We start from the raw sequence: 25,446 nt of genomic DNA, 5'->3' as shown, positions 1-25,446 counted from the left end.
ATCCATCTATGGATTAAAGCAAGCACCTCGCAGATGGAATCTTTGCTTTGACGAAAAGGTCAAGGAATTTGGATTTTCTAGGAGTGAAGATGAATCTTGTGTGTATGTCAAGGCTAGTGGGAGTATAGTTAGCTTTTTGGTATTGTATGTGGATGACATACTACCCATACGAAACGACATTCCAACCCTGCAGGAAGTAATATCCTGGCTTGGGAAGTGTTTCTCTATGAAGGACCTTGGTGAAGCTGCCTATATTTTAGGGATAAGGATCTTGAGAGATCGGAGTAAAAGACTAATTGGACTTAGTCAGAGTACCTACTTGGATAAGGTGCTGAAAAGATTCAGCATGCAGGACTCCAAGAAAGGAGAGTTACCCATCCAGAGTAACGCCAAATTGAGTAAGACACAAAGCCCTAGCACTGAGGCTGAGATAGCAGAAATGAGTCGAATACCTTATGCTTCAGCTGTAGGTTCGATCATGTATGCTATGACATGTACTCGACCTGATGTAGCCTTTTCCCTGAGCATGATTAGCAGGTTTCAGGGGAACCCTGGCAAGGCACACTGGACTGCGGTAAAGAATATTCTCAAGTACCTACGAAGGACTAACGACTGGGTCCTTACCCTCGGTGGGAGTGATGACTTGTAGGGTATAGTGATGCTAGCTTCCAGACTGATAGGGATAATTTCTACTCTCAGTCAGGCTGGGTCTTTACCCTAAATGGAGGAGCAATTTCTTGGAAGAGTTCCAAGCAAGAGACAGTGGCAGATTCCACTTGTGAATCAGAGTATATTGCAGCGAGGGAGGCGGCAAAGGAGGCTATATGGCTAAACAACTTCATCGGAGACCTTGGAGTTGTACCAGCTATTAAAGAGCCAATGGAAATTTTCTGTGATAGTGAAAGCGATGTTGCCTTAGCCAAGGAACCAAGGGATCACGGGAGATCCAGACACATCGACAGAAAATACCATTTTATTAGACATCGAATAGAAGAAGGACTCCTCGTGGCAAAGAGGGTATCATCGGATGAGAACCCAGCAGATCCCCTCACGAAGGGACTGACTCGGGTTAAGCATCTCCAGCATGCTCGGAGCATAGGGGTGAAGGATGATATTAGATTTAGTAGTTAGATAACCTCGAAATTTGTAAAGTTTAATTGACATTAGATGATGAATAAAAGGTGTTTTATTTATGATTAAAAGTGTTGCTAGCTCTTGTCAATCGTTTACTATATTTCTTTTGCATGTTTTGACTTCCAGAACAATTTTGTTTGGTATAACATATTATTCAAACCTCCACAGTCGGTCATATGTCGGAAGTAGTTATGAATCAAGACTGTCATGATTGGTTGCAGAGGCCTAAGGTGTTAGACAAGGGCTACAACAGTCATGAGTGCTCATAAGTTATGAGCATTGGACTCAACCCACGCTCACTAGAATCACTTCATTGAATTCTATCTCGAGTGATCGTGAGACGGTAATATCATATAAGTCTTCAAACCTAGAGATATGATTTGTTACTTACAAGTTGGTTATGCATTGATTGTACGAAAACGCATTGGTAACTCGATGTTATAAATCATGCTCTTGTGTGTAATTCAATGAGTGGTAGAACAAACATATGAGTCGAAGTTTATCTGTTCCTTCTTGGATTAGAAGCTGATATATGGGCCCCTCGATGATTTTGTTTTGACCCATGTACCAGGTCCGGTCAGAACTAAGTTGATGTGTTAAATTAAGTTCTTTGTCAAACAAATCGGAAATCGGGAAACAAATTGTTGGACAATAAGTAAGACATTGTTCCATGTATTTGTCCAACTGATATCTAGAACAGAGGATTATATGATCACTTATCTTAAATGGCGTACCATCATCTTATCAGTTCCGAGAAACCTTGAAAAGAGCTACGATTGCCGATCGGTTCCTGAACTCATACTTGCAGTAGTAGTTATTAGACTTATCCAAGTGGGAGACAGTTGGATAAGGTGTCTAAGTCCATAACTATTTCTGGTATGTACTTGACCCAACCCGGCATGGTCCATTTGGGTTGCATGGCACCATGCAATTGGATACACTAAATGAGAGAAATAACACTTGGAGATTATTAATATATTATAAGTTCTAATATATTAATAATATTATTTGATTAGTTTGATCAAGAATTAATTTAGAATTAATTAAGTGATCAAAAGATAACTAATTAAATATATAGGTTGATTATGTAAATCATCCATATCTTGTATAATGGGCTAAGAGGCTCCATGGACTGTCAAGTTGGGTTCCACCCATAGGATGCTCCATGGATGCTCCATGGGAGTTACAAACCCATGGGTCATGGAAATGAAGAGTCATGACACATTAGGGTTTACATGGTGTAACCCTAGATGTATCAACACTATATAAGAATCATATTCTCCACCAAAATCGGCTACACTAAGGAAACAAGATGGCTTGGCCGATTTCAAGAAGTGTGTGTTCTCTCAGAAGTTTTTCCAAGAGCATTTGGTGTTCTGTGAATCATTTGAGGCATCACACTTGGGGTGCTAGGCTCATAAGGTTTCAAGGAACACAAGCAACAACAAGGTAAGTTATTCTATCTATCATTCAAGTTAAAATTGTTCCCCATGTATGCTAGATAGGAATATAGCCTTGGAATTCAACTTTGCATGATAATTAGACAAACATAGATCCAAGGTTATTAGGGTTGCATGTACACTTAGGAAGTGTTAGAATGCTCAAAACCGATCAGTATTGACCCCACGGGCGGTCCTAGGAAGTTTAGTAATGAAATCCGTAGTGATATCCTCCCATTTCCACACAGGAATATCTAACGGTTGCATCTTGTCTTGAGGCCTCTGGTGCTCTGCCTTGACCATTCTGCAGGTCAGGCATCTCTCGACGTACCAAGCTACCAAGCTACGTCCCGCTTCATGAAGGGATATTAGTAATCAAGTCGTAGATCTCTATACATTTTTGTCGCCTTTGGATGGATAGAGAACCGAGACTTGTGGGCCTTATCCATCAATACCTGTCATACTCCGCCCCAATACAGTACCCAGAACCTCCCATGCAGGGTCAACAAGCCTCGACTATCGTAATCAAACAAAGCTACACGACCCACAATCCTCTCGCACTTCTAGCGCTCCTCCTTCAGGCCCTCAACCTGCGTCTCCCTAATCTGCTCCAGCAGTGGAGTAATCATTGTCATCCGCAAATAGATATCTCAGATTAGGACCACCACTACCTTGCGGCTCAGGGCAATAGCCACTACATTGGCCTTGGTCGGGTGGTATAGGATCTTACAATTGTAATCCTTCACCACATCTAACCACCAATGCTGCCTCATGTTCAGATTTGACTGATACATGAGGTACCTCAAACTCTTATGGTCCATTTAAATGATACACCGGACCCCGTAGAGGTAATGCCTCCAAATATTGAGGGCGAACACCACAGCCCCCAACTCCAAATCATGTTAAGATAGTTAGCCTCGTGAGGCTTCAGCTACCTCGAAGAGTAGGCAATCACATGACATCACTGCATCAATACTACTCTCATACCTGTTATCAAAGTGTCATAGTAGAATAAAAAGTTATCAACTCCCTCTGGCAGGATGAGAATCAGCGCCTCACATAATTGCTGTATGAGCGTCTCAAAGGCTGTCTGCTACTCAGAACCCCAACGAAAACCACCGACTTCTTGGTCAGTCGGGTCAACGAAACTGCTATCTTGGAGAAGTCTTGGATAAATCTCCTCTAATACCCTAGCATATCCAGGAAACTTTGAATCTCAGATGGAGACCTCAGAATCTCCCACTACATCACGACCTTTATTTTGTCCAGATCTACCAAAATACCCTTCTGGTTGATGAGGTGCCCAAGGAACTGTACCTCGTGTAGCCATAAATCACACTTGGAGAACTTCGTGTAAAGTCTCCCCCTCCTCAGTGTCTCTAGAACCTCTCCCAAGTGCTCATCATGTTGCTCCTGAGTATTGGAGTAAACCAAGATATCGTCAATGAATACTATTACAGACTGATCCAGCATCGATCTGCACACGCGGTTCATGAGGTCCATGAACGTGGCTGGAGCATTGGTGAGCCCAAACGACATCACCACAAACTCATAATGAGTATAGCGGTTCCTAATACTGGTCTTCCACATACCATCATCTCTGACCCGCATCTGGTGGTATCCGGACCATAGGTCAATCGGGGAGAACAAATATGCTCCCTGAAGCTACTCGAACAAATCGTCTATCCTCGGGAGTGGGTAACGGTTCTTCACTATTACCTTATTCAACTCTTGGTAATCTATGCACATACGGTGTGACCCATCCTTATTCATTACAAACAGGATCGAGGCTCCCTATGGTGAACTGCTCGGCCTTATAAAGCCCTTGTCTAGCAGCTCCTGCAGCTGCGTAGATAACTCCAGCATTTTGGTAGGATCCAACCGATATAGTTCCTTGGCTATCGGAGCCGCACTACGGACCAATTCAATCTGAACTCAACCTGTCTCTCCAGAGGTATCCCACGCATATCCTTCGGGAATACGTTCGAGTACTGTCGCGCTACTGGTATATCATCGACTATCGGCTTACCCTGATTTCGGGTATCCATAGCTTAGCACACTTCAAATGGACCCAAACTCAAGTTATAGCATTCTACTTCCATAAATATGACCATGTCTTGGATGAAAACGGATTCAAGCCTCCTTTTATGATCTTAGAGGCAAAATACTATAGGAAGAATGGGGTCATTTTGTATACCACCCACAAAAACTAATTCATCCTTCTCAAGAGGGCCAAAAGACACAAAAACTCAAGATACAAGATATCTAAACTTTAGTCCATCAAGCTAAGAACTTTTTACCTCGGAAAGCTTCCAAAGATAAGTATGTTCTTGGATCTTGTTCTCTTTCCCTAAGCATGTTTGCTCCAATCTCTTACAACTTCCTTCAATGGCACCAAAATACACTAGAAAATATCAAGAAAAGGGGTTCTCTAACGATTTAGGGTTTCTAGATGACATGGAGGCTAATAAGGGAGGCCCAAAGGGGGTTTTAAGTTGTTTAAATAGGGTGCAAAACCCCGAAAATAGGGTTTCCCTCTGGCAGACCTACTCGTCGAGTCCATGCTTAGACTCGATGAGTAGATAAACCCCGCGTCCTTTTTGCCATCTACTCGACGAATTATGAATACAACTCATCGAGTAGTTCAACTAACTTCTTAAAAAATTTAAATGCTTGCGTACCAAAAACGAGGCATTAGAATACAAGCGAAAACATGATCACATATTTTAAAAAATATGCATTTTATATAAGAACTCTTTAGTTTTAGAAAATCCAACCAAACTAACATCTTCCTCAGGTGCTTTAGCTCAATTAACCTCCAAATATGCATCCAAGCTACTTCCAAATCATCGCTCCACTCAAAATATCTAAAACTGACATAAAAACATGAGCAGTATGACAATTCTAGCGATAAGGCATTTGACAAAAAACCTTGCATTGTATTCTTATCAAGGGTTCATGTTTTCCATATATTTGGGTTTTACATATGTGTTCTCATCGCATGTAATAGTCTTATATATAAATCTATATATTGTGTTTGTTGTATTCACATCTATTATTCATTATTGTTTTTTACTCCAGGTCTACGACATAAGGTACCAACCTGTCAGGACAGTCGGAGGGCTTGATCATTTTAGTGGCGTATCGTTGTTCTGGACTCAAGTAACCTAAGCGACGTGTCTATCCTATCACCGTTCCCATAAGTAGTCCTTTAGTAGTATTACTGAAATTAATTTTTATATAAAGGGTAAAAGAAAATCCTAAACCTAAAAGAGTTAGCTCTAGGCTTAGTCGAGCTTTCCTAAGAAAGTACTAATTCACTATAGCCAATACCTCTGATACCAATCAGTCACACCCAGGTCGACGATGAAAGCATCTGGCTATGCGATGTTGTAATGGCTCACAATTATTTAACATACGTTAACTAGTTAAAAACTTATAAATAAACTTTTTACATTTGTAACAATACTAAAACCATATTTTTAGTTATTTAAAGCACTAAATATGATATTGATTTCATGTATTTCAAACGTTTATATTTTTTTTAAATCGTCCATTTTAACAAGCCAAAAAATATATAACAAAACATAGAATTATATAAAAAGCTTAAAAGGGGCTTGTTTGAACATTGTTTTGTTAAAATTTGAAATCGGGATCCTAACTGTGACTCATGATTTCACAAAAGACACACTTTTTGACAAAATGATACTTGAAGGTTGTGGATCAAGAAAAGGCGAGTAGGAAAAACAACTTTACAGGGTCATAGATCGTGTTAGGTTTCTGATTTTTCCCCCGACACACGTTTGGAGCAAAACAACTTTACAGGGTCATAGATCGTGTCGATATTTGCCGGTAAAAGTATTAATGGTCGTTGGAAAACTACCTAAAGACTCACTTAAAAATTCCTAAAATCAGTTGTTATATAAAAAAGATGGCTAGGAAAGTGGTTTTCCAGTAGCGGTTTCAGGTTGGGTTTGATTTCAAGTGTGAACTGGGTCGACGAGTACCTTCTGGTCGAATTTTGTGGAAGCTAGTGGTAGTTGAGGAAAGCAGTTGATAGGCGGTGGCGATAGTGGCTGTTTCAAATGGTTCTGAGACTGTTAGGCCTTACCGAAGTCGCTTCTAGTTGAAAGGAGGAATGTTGGAGGGGAGCTACTAGTCTAGGGTTTAGTAGGTAGCAGGTGGTAGTTCCATGGTGGCATTATGACGATGAAGGTGGTGGCTAATTGTGTTTCGTTCATCGAAAAACTCATGGGAGAGAGAGAGAGAGGAAGAAAGAGAGAGAGATAAAGATAGAGAGAGGGAGAGAGGGAAAATTGAGCAAGGAAAAGGGATGATTTCCCCACTCTTAAATAGAGGAAGAGGATAAGGGTATCTCCACCACATTTATCACAAGCATCACCACTTATGTGGTGACACGTGTCGCTTCTCGAACTGCATTCGAAATCCCAACGAAAAACAAATTTTTTCCAACTTTCTCACAATGCCCGTTAGACGTACCGAACACTGTGATTTTGAATACGTGATCGAATTCCCGAAAAAAAAATACAAAAATACATTAAAAATACGAATGAAGTTTTAACTCAATTATATTCATAGTTTTGTATTTATGATCGATTTCGTAAAATGCCTCTATCTTTTTGCTAAAAATATCTTGCAAATGGAATCAAATATTCGCATATAGTTTGAGTTCAAAAATGTGTTCAGAAATACTTAACGAGATGTGTAGCTAACCTAACAAATCGATTCAACGTTCGTTTATGGAAAAATTAGTTATATAACTCATTTCTTTTCTTAAAAGAGAGTAACTTTCATGTCTAATCTTTGTTTTCAACGTTATTTATATCTACGAAATCTTGTTAACTTGTTCTATCTGTTTATAGTTTTATTTGTTCCTGACAACACTTAATACATAAATCTTACTTTTAACATACTAAGTCATTGCTTTATGTATTGTGGTCAGTGTTTCGTTATCGATCAATGTTCACCAGAGAAAAAAGGGTATTTCATATGAATATCCAAGTATGAAATTTTATGTGCATGAAAATTATGGAATACAATACATTAGGTCTAGTACCTGGGGTGTTCATGGTGACTAAGAACAGTGAACGATGATCTAATTTTCTTGTTTGTTAAAACAAACTATTTCTCCGGGTTCAAACGCATCCTCTTAGTTCAACTCAAACCCGCAAAAAGCATGTTCAAACGATTGTTTGCATTCAGTTTGGTAAATGGATGTTAGAATAATATCATAAATTCTTAGAAGTTTTGTGAAATATGGAGTAAAAGGAGTAGTAATTACAGTATGGGGGCATTTTCCACCGAGGGGGTAGGGGTCACCGCACTGCATACTGGCGGTGTAGAGTTCTACACACTTAGAGAGTGTTCGATCATAGGTTATGTGTTATAATTTGTTGAGTCCCCTACCGTGTCTAGTGTGGCCATAATGGATAGGCTTCCAATTTCTGTCTCCTCTTTCTTTTATCTTGTGACTTAGGTAATGAATAGCGTCTGACTATAAAATCCATTGACTAACGTACAAGAATAACCCACCCTACCTTATACGTGAATACGTATCTGGGGCTTAATGATCAAGAGTGGATGCCTTAACTTATACGTGGACAACTCACTTAGTAAAACGACTTTGTTTGCATAAAGTTTATAAAAGCCAGGTATGTTCGATATGTATACATGTAAAAGTCTACAACACTTGCTTAATTAAGTGGTAATCACATGTGCATGATATAAGTTTGAAAAACTACAAAGGTGGTAATCATTTTATGTCATAAGATTTATGACACACATTTTCACATAAAATCATAGCATTTTGTGGTATGTTGTCTTTTAGTTGTATTATTTTAAAACAACTATGACTCATCCATATATCATATTGATGACTAGTTTATTTGTAAATGAAGTGTTACTTGAAAAATAACATTTATAAAGTAGATACGAGTTTCTCACATAAAATGATAACTTTTTGTAGTATGTTTTGCATAAGCAAAATATGTTAGCACATGTATCCACCCATGAAATATATAAAAATTATAAAAAGGGGTCGTAAACACTCACCTTAATGTGTGATTTTCCATTAAGATATGAATATAATTTGATTTTTGGGAAGAGCCGCGAGACAACACAAAATAACAAAGAATTTTGATCAGGATTTGGACTTGACTTAAACCATGACATAACACTAAAAACTCGATTCTTGAACTCGGAAAACATCACTTTTCTTTTATGTCGAGTGCTGGTGATGGTGGCTAAGTGATGGTTTACTGGTGACAACAGGTTGCTCCGGCATCCTTGCTGCCTCTGTTGATGAGATCCACAAAGAGAAGAAGGGGGAAACAGGTAGTAGTAATCATGGGGTGTTTAGGTGGGTTGTCGGTCACCAAAATAGGAGGAGGAAGAGGTGGTTGGTGGTGGCTCTCGGTGGCTAGTTAGCACCTCTGGTGGGGTGTTCTAAACCGAAAAAAAGAGTAATATAGAGGAGGAGAGTAAGGGATTAATGGCTGATGATGTTGTGAGGAAGAAGAGGAGGTTAAGGGCTCTATTTATAGTCTCATGGAGGCTTTCAAGACACTCCACACACCATGTTTCCATGGCTAGTAAAAAAAACGTAAAAACGGTTCATGCTTTTGTACTTGGAAGTGATAGAGCATGAGAGGTAACGTGGTGATGGTGTTATGGACTTGATAAGGAAGGATGGAAGAGAAAATGGTTGATTTTCTCTTCTCATGCATGCATGGTGGGACCTACTGATGTCATCTTTCTCATAAAGTCCTTAAAACTCTTCTATATTTGCATGCCCAAATCCCGACATCTAATATTTTTTTCAATAGGGGTGTATTATAGATCCGAGTTCAAGGATTCCAAAAACCTGAACGAATTAATTTTGCGAGTGTTAGAAGTACTGGAAATCGCTTTTAAAGAATCACGTTTAATAGACCATAAATGTAAGATTTTTTTACTTTTACAAATACTTTTACTACAAATAATTTTAGTATGGAATTAAATAATAGACCATAACCTAAGTCCAATAATTTTCTCAAAATTTCCATCTGAGTTTGCAGGTTTGTTTGCAATGTGGCTAGGTGGGCCACATTGGAGCTCGTTGTCTATTTCACATTTTTGACAAGGTACTAGACCTTACACCTCTAGCTTGGTAGTTACCCATTGAACTGTACTATTAGGCATCTAAGCCCATAGCTATAATTGGTATATATTTGAATTAGTAGTAGAACAGTGCTAGTGGCTTGCCTTCAAGACTAGCAACTGGGAACGGTGGTTTTGGAGAAAGAGGTTGATTTATATAATTAGATCAACAAATTGAAATAAGTAATTTTCTTAATATATTATCATAATAATATATTAATAAGAAATATTTAATTAATATTTAATTAAAAATTAATTAGAATTAATTTTGGGATTAAAAGAAGACAAAACTGCACAAATGGTCCCTATGGTTTGGTTAAAATTGCCACTTTGATCCAAAAAAGTTTGGACTAGCACCAAAGGTCCAAAGTTTTCATTTTGTTGCTTGTTTGGTCCAATCTGTTTCGATTTTTTTCAAAATGATGGATTTACCCCTATTAATATGATTTCTTTTTTTGTTTTCCTTATTTGTTTCTCTAATTTTATATTAAAAACATAAATCACTCTCTCTCTTATTTGTTTTTATTTTTCTGATTTTTGATATAAAAAAATAAAAATAAAAATAGCTCTCTCTCTCTCTCTCTCTCTCTCTCTTTCTCTCTCTTAAAGACCATCGCTTCTCAATGGAAATCGTTCTAGAACCCTAAGGTTTTCCAAATCATTGAAATTGGAGTTTAAATTCCAATCGAGCATGCTCCCTTCGAGATTAATCGCTTCCATCTTCTTCATACCCCAAATTTCATCAGGAATTTCACAACTTAAATTATTGAACTAGAGATCAATCTTAGTTTCTTAATTAAAGGCTTGTACTTATCATCCTCTTCACCTTCAATCTCTTCATCTTCTTCCCTATTTTTTGTTGTTTCTTCTTTCAAGTCCTGATTTGGGCTTGAGTCCCCAATCCGATAGCAGTCGCTACAACTTTAATTGACGCGAATCATTCTTGTGGATATTAGGAGGAATAATGTTGAATTTTGAGAAAATTTGTGGCTTAACGAAGTAGTTTGCTCTCTCATGCTGGATGACGTATGATGCTTTCGGTGTGCTCACAGCTAAGTGACCAATATTCGATCTCGTTTGTCGGAGCGATGAAGATCTGAAATTCATGCTCACAATCTCTAAGCTTATAACATCTTCTTTCAAAGTTAAAATGTGTTTGATTTCAATTTTTTCTTATGTATTGCTACTAATCAATTCTGCCTAAGACCATTAGCGCAATTTCAATTCATTCATACAAAGGTATAGAAAATAGATATCAGGAATTGAGTTTTCACCTGAATTGTCCGGACTTCCTCCAACATTGCAAAGATTCCAAATAGTTGGAGACCATGAAATCCCTTCATTTTTCTTATCTTGAACTTTCTCCGAGGTTTATGAAAGAACTGTCATGGACGCTAAATTCTGTTTCGAGGTAATCGACATTGATAGCTGTGAATGGAATCAAAGCGGATCTTGGCAACTAGAAATTTCTAGTGGAGGCGTTGAACTTATGGTGAGGTGGAATGAGATTAAAGGTGATTTTAGTGATGAGGTTTTTTGAAGGTTGAAGATGGATGAGAAGATGTACGAGAGAGAGAGAGAGAGAGAGGAGAGAGAGAGAGAGAGAGAGAGAGAAAAGAGAGAGAGAGAGAGAGAGAGTGATTTATTTTAATTTTTAATTTTTTTAATTATAAAATTAGAAAAACAAATAAGGAAAAAAGAAAATCGTATTAATAGCGGCAAATGCGTCATTTTAAAAAAAATCAAAGCAGATTGTACCAAAGATGCAACAAAATGGAAACTTTGGACCTCTAGTGCTAGTCCAAACATTTTTGGACCAAAGTGGCAATTTTGAGCAAACCACAGGGACCATTTGTGCAGTTTTGTCTTAAAAGAATTAATTAGAAGTACAGGGACTGAATTGTAATTGTTCAATAGCTGAGCAAGAGGTAATATAGAACCCTCATTAGGCAATGGATGGTTTTGATATGCCTTAGGGTTTCTAGAATAGTCTCTTATTGGATAATCAAGAAAGTGGATAATTACCCAATTTAAGATTATTTAGCACCTGGCTTATCTAGGGTGTCCTATATGCATTGTAAATAGGGTATAACCCTAGAAATTTTGGCCACTTCTTCCTAGAGAAAGCCATCTAAAAATTTGCCCCCTCTTTCCTTCTCCATAATCTTCTTTAATTGCTAGTATTGGGTGTGAGCCATTAGAAGTGTGACAATTATGAAATTTTTTCTCAAAATCTCAACAACATTGATGAATTGGATTGTTATTGTTACATAATAATCAATGTTATGTTTTGTAACTTTAGTTATGTAATTTTGATTATGCACTATTGTTCTATGGTTTCTACATTATTGTTCACTTGGTATGTTCAATTAGTGAAAATGTAGATAAATTTTAGGGTTGCATACACACATATGATTATTTGTATAGATCAAAACTCATCAGTGGTATCATAGCGTGGATTTCATTTATATTGAATTAATATTGATGTGATCTTGAACAAGGATGTGACATCCCAGAATTTCCATTTGTGTAAACCCTACAGTCAAGCACATCAATGAAAGTCAAACTTACTCCTGCTAACTTTTAACATAGTTTAGAGTCCGTTTGAGCATTATGAGTTATAATACATCAAAGGATTTAGTGTATAAGTGTGTCAGTTGAACTTAGAAACTGTCAAACAAGCCTTAAGCTCTCAAGAGAGGAGTTTACGACCAAGATCTTGGAGTTTACGGTCGTAAACTGAAGGTGGTCGTAAACCCCTAGTATACATATAACACTTAGGTGTTGTTTGTTTTTTCTGATGCAAAATGTTTGCAGTCTGCGAACTACATATGTAGACCTCTACAGTAGAAGAGGTGGACTAAACGCCTGCACTATGAAAAAAGAAGATTGTTTGTTTTTTAACATTTGCGGTCTACTGAACCACTTGGGTTGTGGTGACTTGGTAAGGCATGTGGAAGATATGGTGGATAACCTATTGACCCATGTTCAAATCCTAGCACCACTCAGCCTTTGTGGCCATGGAGGTTCGCCTGCAGTGACTCCAGGGCATGAAGCAAAGCTTTATGTTTGCAGCGGGGGATTACTCGGTGCGCGAAAGCTGGCCCGGAAACCCTCGATAGGGAAGTTCCCTTTCCAAAAAAAAACATTTGCGGTCTACTAAAATAAACTGAAATCTGAATAAACTTATTTATTAAAAACTTCAAAGTGATTTTTTTAGTATTTTTCTGACTTATAAATAATTAACGAATATAGATCAACTTTTATGTATTATTGTAAAAAAATAAAAATAAAAATGGTATTAATTAACATACATATTTGATAAAAACCAACAACTTTTGTTGCAATGTTATAACTAAACATTATAATTAGTGGTCAAAGAATTTGATACATAAATGGATAGAAATTAACTTCGATTTTTTCAACTAATTCTATTAAAAAGATATCATAAACATTTTCTCGAGAAATTGACGATACTGTATTAAATAATGTTTTAAAAAATTTGGAAAAAAATATAAGAATGTATTATGAGTTTTTTTTTTCAAATTTATATAAACAACTTCAACGATTATTATTTCGATAAACTTTTATTTATAAATTTGTCAAGAATATCATGTTTGTATCATCGAAGGTTTTTTTTTTTTGTTTTTTTTTTGTTTTGTAATTTTTTTCAAATTGTTTATCATTAATAAAGTTGCAAAAAATATAAATTAAAAAAAAACATAAAAAATAAAGATATATATATATATATATATATATATATATATATATATATATATATATATATATATGTTTTTTTAGGTTAGAAGATATCTGGATATGTTAGAAGAGGGCGTGCGAACATTTTTAGATCTGTAGTCTTCAAAAAAACAAACAGTTTGCGAAGGCTAATGTCTGTGCATGGCCTGCACGGCGCAGACACAAGAGGCCACACAGATCTGCAGACAAAAAAGAAACGCTACCTAAATCATTTTTACTTCATTTCTACCATTCCAAGCCCAAGAAAACGAATTCTCTCTCTAGGATCTTGAGAGTTTTGCTTCCAAACTTCAATCTAGTAAGTTAACTTTCCATTTTCAACTTGATATCCTTCCATATCTAGTGAATGCACATGATTTCATCCATGAAATCTCTTCTTTTGGATAGATCTTCAAGTGTTCTTCAAAACACGAAGAACACACACTAGTGTTCTTGGACCTTAAACACCCAAACAAGTTTCTATATTGTAAGTACTCTTATCCTAGCTTGTGGTATACTAGATTGATCCTGCTTAAACCTTAGAAGCATCAAGTAATCTTTAATGGAATGGAGTTTACAGCCAGGATACCTCCCACGGCCGTAAACTCTATAAGAGGGTGCATAGATGCCCTAACTTCCTTCTTAATGCTTGGGACTTGAACTAGAGCCATTCACAATTGAGCTAAGGACCTTAATATACGAATTAGGAGAATTTTCCATGCGTTTACGGCCGTACAACCACTAGGGTTGTAAACCCTAGGCGGTAAACTCCACGGAGAGTGGTCCGTGGGCTGTGAACTCAATAGCAATGCCTTACAACCCTTAGATGTAACCTTAAGTTCTTATAACACTTAAATCCAAGTGTTTTCCATGTTAAAAGGTGTTTATACTTGCTTAATTAGTGTTATAATCACTAATTAGTTATATATATATATATATGTATATATATATATATATATATGTATATATATATATATATATATCATTATATGTTAATAGGATCATTGTGTATGTTCAAGTCTTCACTTGACACCTAGCACCTTGTCCAATACTTCCATCCAATCCACTCACTATAGGTGAGTGCATACCCCTTAATCAACATTTTAAATGTTTTTAAATACTTTTATGGGGGGGGGGGGGGGGATACAAGTTGAATCATACTAGTTATTATATCAATCACATGTGATTAATAAACTAGCACATAAATGGATTTCACGATACTTTTTAGCTGTTTTGCCAAAAAAACTACTTCAAAATGATTTCTCAAATGCTTTTACATGCTAAACTCTTTATCAAACTTGTTTTCTATACTAAATATTTCCTTTCAAATTCTGTTATAGCTATGGTACAAACAAAGGTTTTCGTGTATTTCAAACTGTGTTTCAAACAAATGATTCTTATACTTTAAACTGTTTATGTCAACAAACTGCTTTTAAATCGTTTCATAAATTGACATCAAGTCATCGATTTTATTATTAAGCTCTTCAATTGTTTTACAAAACTTCTTTTAATTTTTATATTGTCTAATGCATGCCTATATATGTATAGTTATGTAAGTAAAGTTTAAAGGACTTATGACTTCTTACTCGCATTAATTCATTTTCCTTATTTGGATGTGACCTTAGGTTATCGGTTATTTGTTCTAGTGTCATCTAAATATTAGTTACATATTATGTTTACATATGTAGACATAAAAGTTCTGTCTATCAGTTCAGTACCTTTGGGTAGCAGAGGCATACTTTCATTCATTCGTATACATACATTACTAGTAAGCTGTAATAGTTATAGTTTAAAGGTATACTACTTATTATTACTAGTACAAGGTAATACACAAGAGTCAGTTCATTCATGAGTCTATACAAATATACTACATACTATATGAAGAAATACTAATACACACTATATGAAGAGATACTAATACGCACTATATGAAGAGACACTAATACACACTATATGAAGTGACACTAATACACACTATATGAAGAGACTAATTCACACTATATGAAGAGACACTATTACACACTATATGAAGAGACACTCTTACACACTATATACTATACTGGAGGACTTACTATGACGAGAATTAGGGAAGACATACACTACACTTGTACAAACAATACACACTATGGGACTGACCATCCTACATCTGGCTGCTAGCTACAGTGGGACTTGTTCATCTATGGATGTTCTCGGTTGTACTGTTCGGCGATTTACCGCGCCGCGTTTATCCTACACAAATGGATATGATTTCAAGGAGTATACAATTTTCCTTATTACCTTTATTTTGTGACACATTCACATAAATGATGAGGTATACTATATTTTGATGATAATAGTTGTACATTGGAAAAAAAATTCTTTCTTACAGAGAAGCAAACCTTCTAAACAGTCGGGTCTTGGTAGAAGACTACATTTTATACTAGTAGGAAATATGGGATTTTCTAGGGTTTTCATACTTATACAAACTTTTTCATTGAAAATTTGCAAGTCTTTTCTTCAAAACTTTACAAATCAATGACACTAAAATACTTATGAACTCACCAGGTTTATGCTAATCTACGCTTTCAAAATAACTTGTATTCTCAGGTCACCAGTAGATAGGTACGATGACCATGTTTTGAGAAAACGGAGCAGTCAAGATTCGTCTTTTATTTTGAATATTTATTATGGTGTTTTATTCTATGAAAGAATACACATGTATTAAAATGTTACTATTAATGCAATGGATGATGTTGTTGCTTGTTTACTACTTTGCACTGTTGTGATACTTTACATGACGTCCTCTGCCCCAGAACATTTCCTCCGTTCTTGGTTTTGGGGTGTAACAGATTGGTATCAGATCTTTTTTTTATAGTGAATCGAGTATATCAACCCATAAAAGATATACATACTATAAATATAATGGGATTAAAATACTCTGACTAAGAGTTTATACTTTTAAATAATAAAAAATTTACTTAAGTATACATGCCTGCATTCATACTAAAATCAATGTCACCACGACAAAAACAAAAGTATTATGACTGTTGAATATCAAAAGTAAGCTCGGGGATGTATCGTCAGTCCTGGGAGTGGCATAGCCTTATCAACTATGTTGGTCCAATGAGTGATTAGCGTATGCCCAAGAATGGTTGTGATATGGCAACAACTCTAAAAACTTACCAACACTACTACAATGAACACATTAGGAGTATTTTGTGTTACTATAATTACTTAGTTGAGAACTAAAGATCTCTATTCATAGGTCAATAGTTTCTAAGTGGATACACTAAGGTTATATGTAACTAGGATGACATAGACTTTGAATCTGTGAAAGTTTGCTTTACCCCCTGTTCCTTGTGAATTTAGAGTTAAGGTCACTTATTTGAAGGCAATGTTGGATGGTTTGGAGAAGTGCCACATGATGATCACCATACGGAAGGCTTTTTGGATGGTGCTAACTCTGAGCCCGAGGTTGAGAACCTACCCCCAGTGCCTGCCAACCCAAACCGTAACGCTCATCCAAATTTTCAAGGTCCGACGCCTCCTTGGGTAGAATGTTTGGAGACATGGAGTGAAGAGAAAGATCAACCTATGTCGTGTAATGGAGACTAAAGCTTCTATAACATTAGTGAAGTAGGCTCAGCACACAGAGTTCTGCCAAACCTGGTCCATAGAGTTGCCTGAAATGAAATCCAGGGCAGGACAGCTCTCCATCGTATCGCAGAGGTTGATGCCAATGCATAAATGCATACCATCCGCATCGTTCACCTTGAAAATGCTCTTGAGAGATCTGAGAGAGACCATGAGGCTCTGCTACATGCACTAGCTGAAACTCGAGCCGAAGTCATAGAGCTCCGAGTACGCCAGAGGGTATACGAATGACACCTGCTAGATATGGAACGTCAACTGCCTGAACTAAGGGTTCACCAGAGGGATAACCATCACTAGTAGGAGATGCTTTATCTTTCCTTCCTTGGTATAAGGAATTGTTTTCTTGTCTATGCCCTATGTAGCACTTAACTATGTAACTACCCCAGTACTGTAATTACTTTTAGTTAGGCCTTTATGCTGTCAAAACTTTTCTACTCCAGATATGATGTAAGACCTACTACAAAGTCAATTTTCCCAACCTTATTAGATCATAAATATCAATGATATTGACAGTCGGCTAATTTCTTTGTCAATATTTGTTCAAATACTTTCATCATACTATCATTATAATTCTATCTAAAACTCACTCTAGTCAAGCTATTGGACTATGGTAATATAGCTTCGGGATCATTTCCAATTCTCTTTCAAAATTTGGATCATGTTATCCACCAACCAATGATACCCTAGTTTGGATGACAAACGTCTTGCGACCATTCTATGAAATTACTTTTAGTCTTTACTAGGATTGTGTCATATGGATGTAGGTCAAACCCTCGAGAACTTACTTCTACTCTTTACATGAATGATCAAAATACATCTAGGTTCAACCATAATCACTCATGAACTCTTTTTCTTTCGTATAACAGAATCATGTCGTCATCCAGAAATAGTCAGCCGCACAATGAAACCCCTATCCTTCATTTCGGCGCCGCTGCATTCCAAGCCACGGTAACAGTTGCAGTGGCAGCTAACCTTGGAAACATCAACACTAACAACGCAAGCAAGGCAGGCAAGGGGGTTGACAATTCCTATCGTTGTATCGATCCAAGAAGCCAACAAATGATACCAGTCACAGACTTGCAAAGCCATAAAACCGAGAATAGGAAACGAAAGCACCAAGCCCCAAAGGAGCGCAATCGATCCCAAAGACTTGCCGTGCAACAACAACAAGTGGAAACCCCTACCATTTCATCACCAATCAGACCATACGAGGGAAAAATCCCGAAGTGTAACAAGTGTAGCTTTCATCATAATAGGGCTTTCCATGAAATGCAATGCTGCAATTGCCACAAAAAAGGGCACCATGATCGTAGCTGTGGAGCACTGGCACGACCCATCACTCAAGTCCCTGACATTGGAGTCAACCCGGCTTGCTATGGTTGTGGTGAAATCAGACACTTTAAAAGGAATTGTTTGAAAAGGAGGAACAACGAAAGCAACCGTGTCCACATAACTTCGACCCAACACATCACTTCCACCATCGATGCTGTTGCAAGCCAGATATGTCACTAATGCGGTGAGATAGGACACCTCGAGAAGGTTGTCCAATAACAAAGAACTCTAGCGCAAACAGGAAGATACTATGGATCACTGTCGTAGGAGAGACTACTGCGGATACACGTTAATGTAATTAAGGCGTTTCGTTGTAATAGACTCATAAACTGTTAAAAACTAGTGCAACTTGAGTCCTATCTTTTGCAAGATACCATCATTCAAGGGGCCCTCGTGCTGCGTATACTTGCTTTTTGTAGTATACCTTGTTCGCAACAGTAGTCTTGTAGTTAATCTAAAGTACTGAAACTCTGTTAAAAGTTGCACTATTGTGTTTTGTTTGTAACATCGTTTATGATCTAAATCTCTTATTCCGAGTAGTCCGACATTATCATATAACTTGAGTCAATTCAACCCTCACAATACTAGATTTGTTTGTAAATTCTTTCATTTGTAATCGCCTTTCTAGGAAAGTCGTCATTCCAGAACTCCGAGGTACTCATGCATAGAGTACCTTATGTCCTGGGTCCTTCCCGAAGAAAACTCAGCAAACCTCCCCGGAATACCACTCGTACAGTATGTCAAGTTCAATCCGAAGACCCATACGGTTGATCTATTGCTGTGAAATGTATACACAAGGGTGATATATAATCAAGGTTCTACAGGTTTAGAATTGATGGTTCCTCTTTAACTTATTTTTCTTGTTTGGATGTGAGCTTAAAGAAGAATCATTTATTCGACTACCTTTTCGATCTTAATAATATATGACTCGTATACGCGAGACTATGATTGATGAACTAGGTATGACTTTTGATATAAACTTCAGGACAAAGACTGGTCAAGACTACAAGTGATAGTGCTGCCATGCGAATAAAATTAGAACCCAATCAAATGCCTTCTCGCCGAACGAGGACAAGAGATACAGATAGAATCGAAGCACCTATCCTATTCCATACTTCATAAGTAATTGTATTTTATTTTGGATCTTCCCATCTTTCCAGAAGAACTCCCAGGATTTCCTCCACAACGTCAAGGTCAACTTCGGAATCAGATTAGTTGCAGGGGCTACCCCTGTAACCAAATCGCTCTATAGTCTAACGCCTACAGAGATGCAAGAACAGTCCGTTCAACTTAACGAACTAATCAACAATGGATTTTGAAAACCAATTTCCTCACCCTGTGGAACTCCAGTTTAGTTCGTCGAGAAGAAAGACGGATTGTTTAGTATGCACATTGACTACAGAGACCTCGACAAGATTTCCATTAGGAATCATTACCCTCTGACTCACATAGATGGATTGTTTGACCAGCCGCTAGGAATGAATTACCTTTCGAAGATGGATCTGAGATCTGAGTATCACCAGTTACAAGTGTTATAGGAGGATTTCCCGAGGACGGCCTTCCAAACACGATACAAACACTACGAATCTGTATTGATACCTTCCGGATAAGACCAATGCCCTTGTAGTATTCATGGACTTAATGAATAAGGTATGTTATCCTTACTTGGATTAGTTTGTCATTGTCCTTATAAATGACATACTTATCTACCCTCGTAGTAAGAAATAGCATAGAAAGCATGTACGACAAACCTTGGAAACATTATGACCAGAGAAGATCTACACGAAGTTCTCTAAAGATGAGTTTTGGATTCGAAGAGTCGAATTCTTAAGGAACACTGTTAGTGAAGTGGGAATTCATATCGACCCTTCCAAAAATCAAAACCATTGAGAGCTGGTCAGCACCAAAGACACCTACAGGAGTTCACAAATTTCTAAGCTACACTGACAAAAGAAGGAAACCTTTGGAACTCCAGGAGGGGACCACTTTCCTTGAAAGACTGACCCTGGAAAGGCTTGATACGCTTCGGAAAGCGTGGAAAGCTAAATCCAAGATAAATAGGGCCTTCGAGATTCTTACTAGAATCGATCTCGTAACTTATAGATTTAACCTACCCCTACTAACTCAGTAATGTAAGTTCTACCTTCCACGTCTTGAACTTGAAAAAGTGTCTATCCGATGAGACTCTTGTAATTCCACTCGATGAGATCAAGATCAACAAGAGCCTCAACTTCGTGGAAGAACCGTAGTGACCATGGACCGAGAGGTCATGCAAACAAAACAAAGCCACATCCCATTAGTGAAGGTTCACTGGAACGCCAAGCGAGCACCTGAATTCACTTACGAGCGCGAGGATCAATCGAAACGGAAGCATCCTCATCTCTTTACTAAATTATTCTTACCTATTTCCTTTCCTAAACTCTAATTTCAGGACGAAATTCTCTCTAACAGGGGGTGATGTGACAACCCGAAATTTCAATTTGTATAAACCCTATAGTCAAGCACTTAAATGAATGTCAAACTTACTCTTTGTAACTTTTAGCACAGTTTAGAGTCCGTTTGAGCATTATGAGCTATAACAAATCAAAGGATTTAGTGGATAAGTGTGTTAGTTGAACTTAGAAACTGTCAATAAAGCCTTAAGCCCTCAAGAGAGGAGTTTATGGCCAAGACCTTTAGTTTATGACCAAGACCTTGGAGTTTACGGTCGTAAACTGAAGGTGGCCGAAAACCCCTAGTATATATATGACACTTAGTTATTTTTACTTCATTTCTACCATTCCAAGCCAAAGAAAACGGATTCTCTCTTTAGGATCTTGAGAGTTTTGCTTCAAAACTTCAATCTAGTAAGTAAACTTTCCATTTTCAACTTGATATACTTCCATATCTAGTGAATACACATGATTACATCCATGAAATCTCTTCTTTTGGATAGATCTTTAAGTGTTCTTCAAAACACCAAGAACACCAAGAACTCACACCAGTGGTTTATTCTACCTTTGAATCAGAGTACGTAGCAGCACGCGAATCATGAATGGAGGCTATATGTTTGAAGAACTTCATCGAAACGTTGAGGTTCTGCCACCTATGTTGGAGCCAATGGAGATTTTCAATGATAATGAAGGAGCGGTTACATTGAAAAAGGAACCAAGAGATGATGGTAGATCTAGACATATTGACATAAAATACCACTTGATCATATATAGAGTAGAAGAAGGACGCCTCATCGTGAAGAGAGTATCGTCTGAAGAGAATCCAACATGTTCAACATGCTAGCAGCATCGATCTGAAGGATGATATTATTTTTAGTAGTTAGATACTTTAGAAACTTATTCCAAAATAAATGTAACTGACACTTGATGATTAAATAATAGATAATTATTTATAAGTATTTTTTACTATCAATTGTCAATTATTTATTCTTGTGTTTCAAATTTGCATGTTTTACTTCCAGTATGATTAGATTATTTAAACATCCACAGTCTATCATACTTTTGGAAGTAAGTAGTGAATCAAGACTATAATGAATTAGGTTTTAGATTACCTATGGAGTTTAGACATAGCAATGGTTTGCTACAACATTCATGTGAACTTCAAAATAAAAATTTAAGTATTAGATTACCCCAATCTCATAGAATTACTTCATTGAATTTATCACAAGTAATTCTACGATGATAATATCTTATATTATTTATATGGAGATATATGCGTTGTTGTTTACAAGTTGGTTGTGCATTGATAATGTTGGATAAGGTTTCTAAATCCATAACTTATTTGGTATATACTTGACCCGACACGGCATGGTCCAGTTGGGTTGCACTTCACTCAAACTATTTATGGATCATTTTATAAGAATTGTAAACTTACGATTTATTAATATATTATAAGTTATAATACATTAATATAAAGTCATGTTATTTAATTAGTTTAAATCTTGAATTAATTATGAATTAATTTAGTGATTAAGAGGAAGACTAATTAAATCATGGCTATTACATTTATATGGTGTGGGTTAATACTCATTTCTTAATGGGCTAAGCTTATATGAAAGTCCATGGATGATCCACAGAGGTTTTAACCCATGGATCCTTGGAAAGGAAAAGACATGGGTTATTAGGGTTTCACCCTAACCATGCACACTATATAAACAAGCTTATGTTGCATGAAAAAACACCCTAGTGTGTGTGTAATAGTGGTGGCCGATTTCTAAGTATTTGTATACTCACAAATACATTTTCCAAGTTTGTGGTGATTTGTGATTTCCATTTGAGGCATTCAGATTATTAGTGCTTGGCTCTCAAACTCCAAGGAATCAACAATCAACAAAAGGTATGTAATTCATCTAGTTCTTTTATGTTTAAAAGTACCCCATGCCATGCTAGATAGGTTATAAACCTTGGAAAATAATATTTTGCATGTACCTTAGACAAACATAGATCCAAGGTTTATTAGGGTTGCATGTACACTTAGGAAGTGTTATAATGCTCAAAACTCAATAGTGGTATCAATGACTGGTTTGTTTGTTTGATACTTGATGCAAAATAGTGAAACAAGTTGATTTTCATGCTGTCTTCATGATGAAATTGCCAAGTCCATTGGGGGACTCGCCGAGTCCATGACCAAATTCATCCTACTCATCGAATAGGTTCGTGCACTCGGCTAGTAGAAGCCTCAGAATGCAGATTTTTGACTTTTGCTGCTGGAAATGGACTAGAAACATTACCCTAAACTGTTTTAGTGTTTTAAAAGTTGTTTTAGTTGGTGTAATAATTGTTCTAATCAATTTACAATAGCTTATATCAAAATTTCATGCGTTGTATGTGTTCATATAATTCTTGAAACTTAGATGATCATGTTCATGTTCTTATGAATTTAGAAGATGATAGGAATTATTTGCTGAATACTTTAGGATTAATTCTTGATCATTTATGTGCTTTAATGGAGTCCATAATTTGTCCTCACATTATGGATATCGAAAGGTCACTTCTTTTAAACACACATTTAAAACACATAAGTTATATAAAAATGAAGAGTCCTCATTTTTATGAACCTTTAATTCATAAGTTATGAAATGAAAAGTTGGGAATGGTTACAAAACTTGCCCTCAAGTTTTGGAATTTGTAAAGTTTCACACACTTTAATAATGTTTAATTCCAACCCTTAGAGTTTTAATAGTTAGAATCCAACACTTATACTATTTATAACATTAATGGTTAATTATTATATATATATATATATATATATATATATATATATATATATATATATATATGTATAAGAATATGTCGTTTTATCGTTAGTAGGCCTCATTCACGAAGTCGGTCTATAAAGAGGGTATAAGGTGGTTGCCTATAAAATGACAGCTTAATGGGTGTCCACTGTCACCCACCGCTTCCTTGGTCGGTGGAGGGTCGTTAGCCGAACGGGTAGGATAATGACTTTAAATTCTCATTAAAAGTATAATGATTATTATAAAGTAACTAAAAATTTTTAATTTCCAATCTTATTTACTTTAGGAAAAATGTGAACATGGTGCTAGTCAATGGAATTCATACTTTGTACCTTACCAAGTCGTTGGTGGAGCGTGTGTGGTTAACCGACACCCTAACATGGACTGGTAAGGATCACGAAGGGTGACTAAATGTTTGTCATAGATCAATGGAGCGTGTGTGGTTAACCGGCACGTTGATTAGGTGATAATATTAAGGGTACTAAGTGATTAAGAATGATTATTCACACCTTGTTTGTAATCCTCGGCATCCCAGTCACAAAACTTGAAGGGCACAATCGAGATTGAAACATGCCATTGAAAAGTTCAATGAACCTCAAAAGAATCTAGGAATTTCAAATCCAATTAAAACCTAATAATTCTTTTCGTTTTTCATGGTGGAAATTGGTGAATCATCATTCACCTACCTTTCAAATATGTTATTACTTAGATTACGACATCCCTCTTCTAAGTATAATATATTGTGAATGGATCCTAGCCTTAAGATTACATTTGGGTGTTTTACTAAGGAAATTGGTGAATCGTCATTCACCTACCTTTCTTCTTTCAGATGTCTTCTAACAACAATGCTTCGGGCTCTAACCCAACTGGCTCTTTCTCTATCTTGAATCTTTGTGGGAGAGTCATCTTTGATGGTTACAACTTGATGGACTGGATTAGGAACATCAGGATGGTTACTCGTTATGAGAACAAAGAATACGTCCTCGATAAGGAGTTAAAGGAGCTTGATGAGTCTACTGCTACTCCTGAGCATATCGCTGAATTTAGGACACATGAGAGAGATGCTACTAAGGTGGCATGCATCATGATGGCCACGATGATAGCCAGGCTCCAAAAGTCCTATGAGGCCTTCTACCCTTTTGAGATGCACCAAGACCTGATGGAAAGATATCATCAGAGTGCTCGTCAGGAGTAGTATGAAATAATCTCCTCCATGATAACAACCCACATGAAGGAGGGTGAATCCATCACGGGCCACACGAAAAAGATGCAAAGGTATGTGGACCATTTGCTCAAGGTAAACGTGAACTTCCCTGAGGAGTTGGTAATTGACATCACTTTGCACTCCTTACCTTCTTGCTATGACCAAATTTCATTTGACATATCATATGAACAAGGAGGATGTTACTCTTAGCAAACTTCAAGGACTCTTGAAGACCGCTGAAACCGGTCTTAAGGGCAAGTTGGTTGTTACCTCTACTATCTCTACTCCATCATCTACCCCTGTTTTGGCTATCAGGCAAGGAAAAGGGAAAAATAGGAAGTCCCCTTCGAAGGGTACCATGGGAAAGTCTCTTGAAGGCTCCTCATCAAGGACCAAGAGTGGTTCTGTCACTCCTTATGCTATTCCCAAGGATCCTGATTGCTACTATTACCAGGACAAGGGGCACTGGAAGCAATATTGCCCTAAGTTCTTGTAGGATCTGAAGGATGGGAAAGTGAAACCCACCCACAAAGGTATTTACACAATATTGTCTTATAACTCACCATATTCTAACTCTT

Source organism: Lactuca saligna, chromosome 5, assembly GCF_052625555.1.
Source record: "Lactuca saligna cultivar CGN05327 chromosome 5, ASM5262555v1, whole genome shotgun sequence".
Taxonomy (NCBI): Eukaryota; Viridiplantae; Streptophyta; class Magnoliopsida; order Asterales; family Asteraceae; genus Lactuca; species Lactuca saligna.
This window is presented reverse-complemented; position numbering follows the sequence as displayed.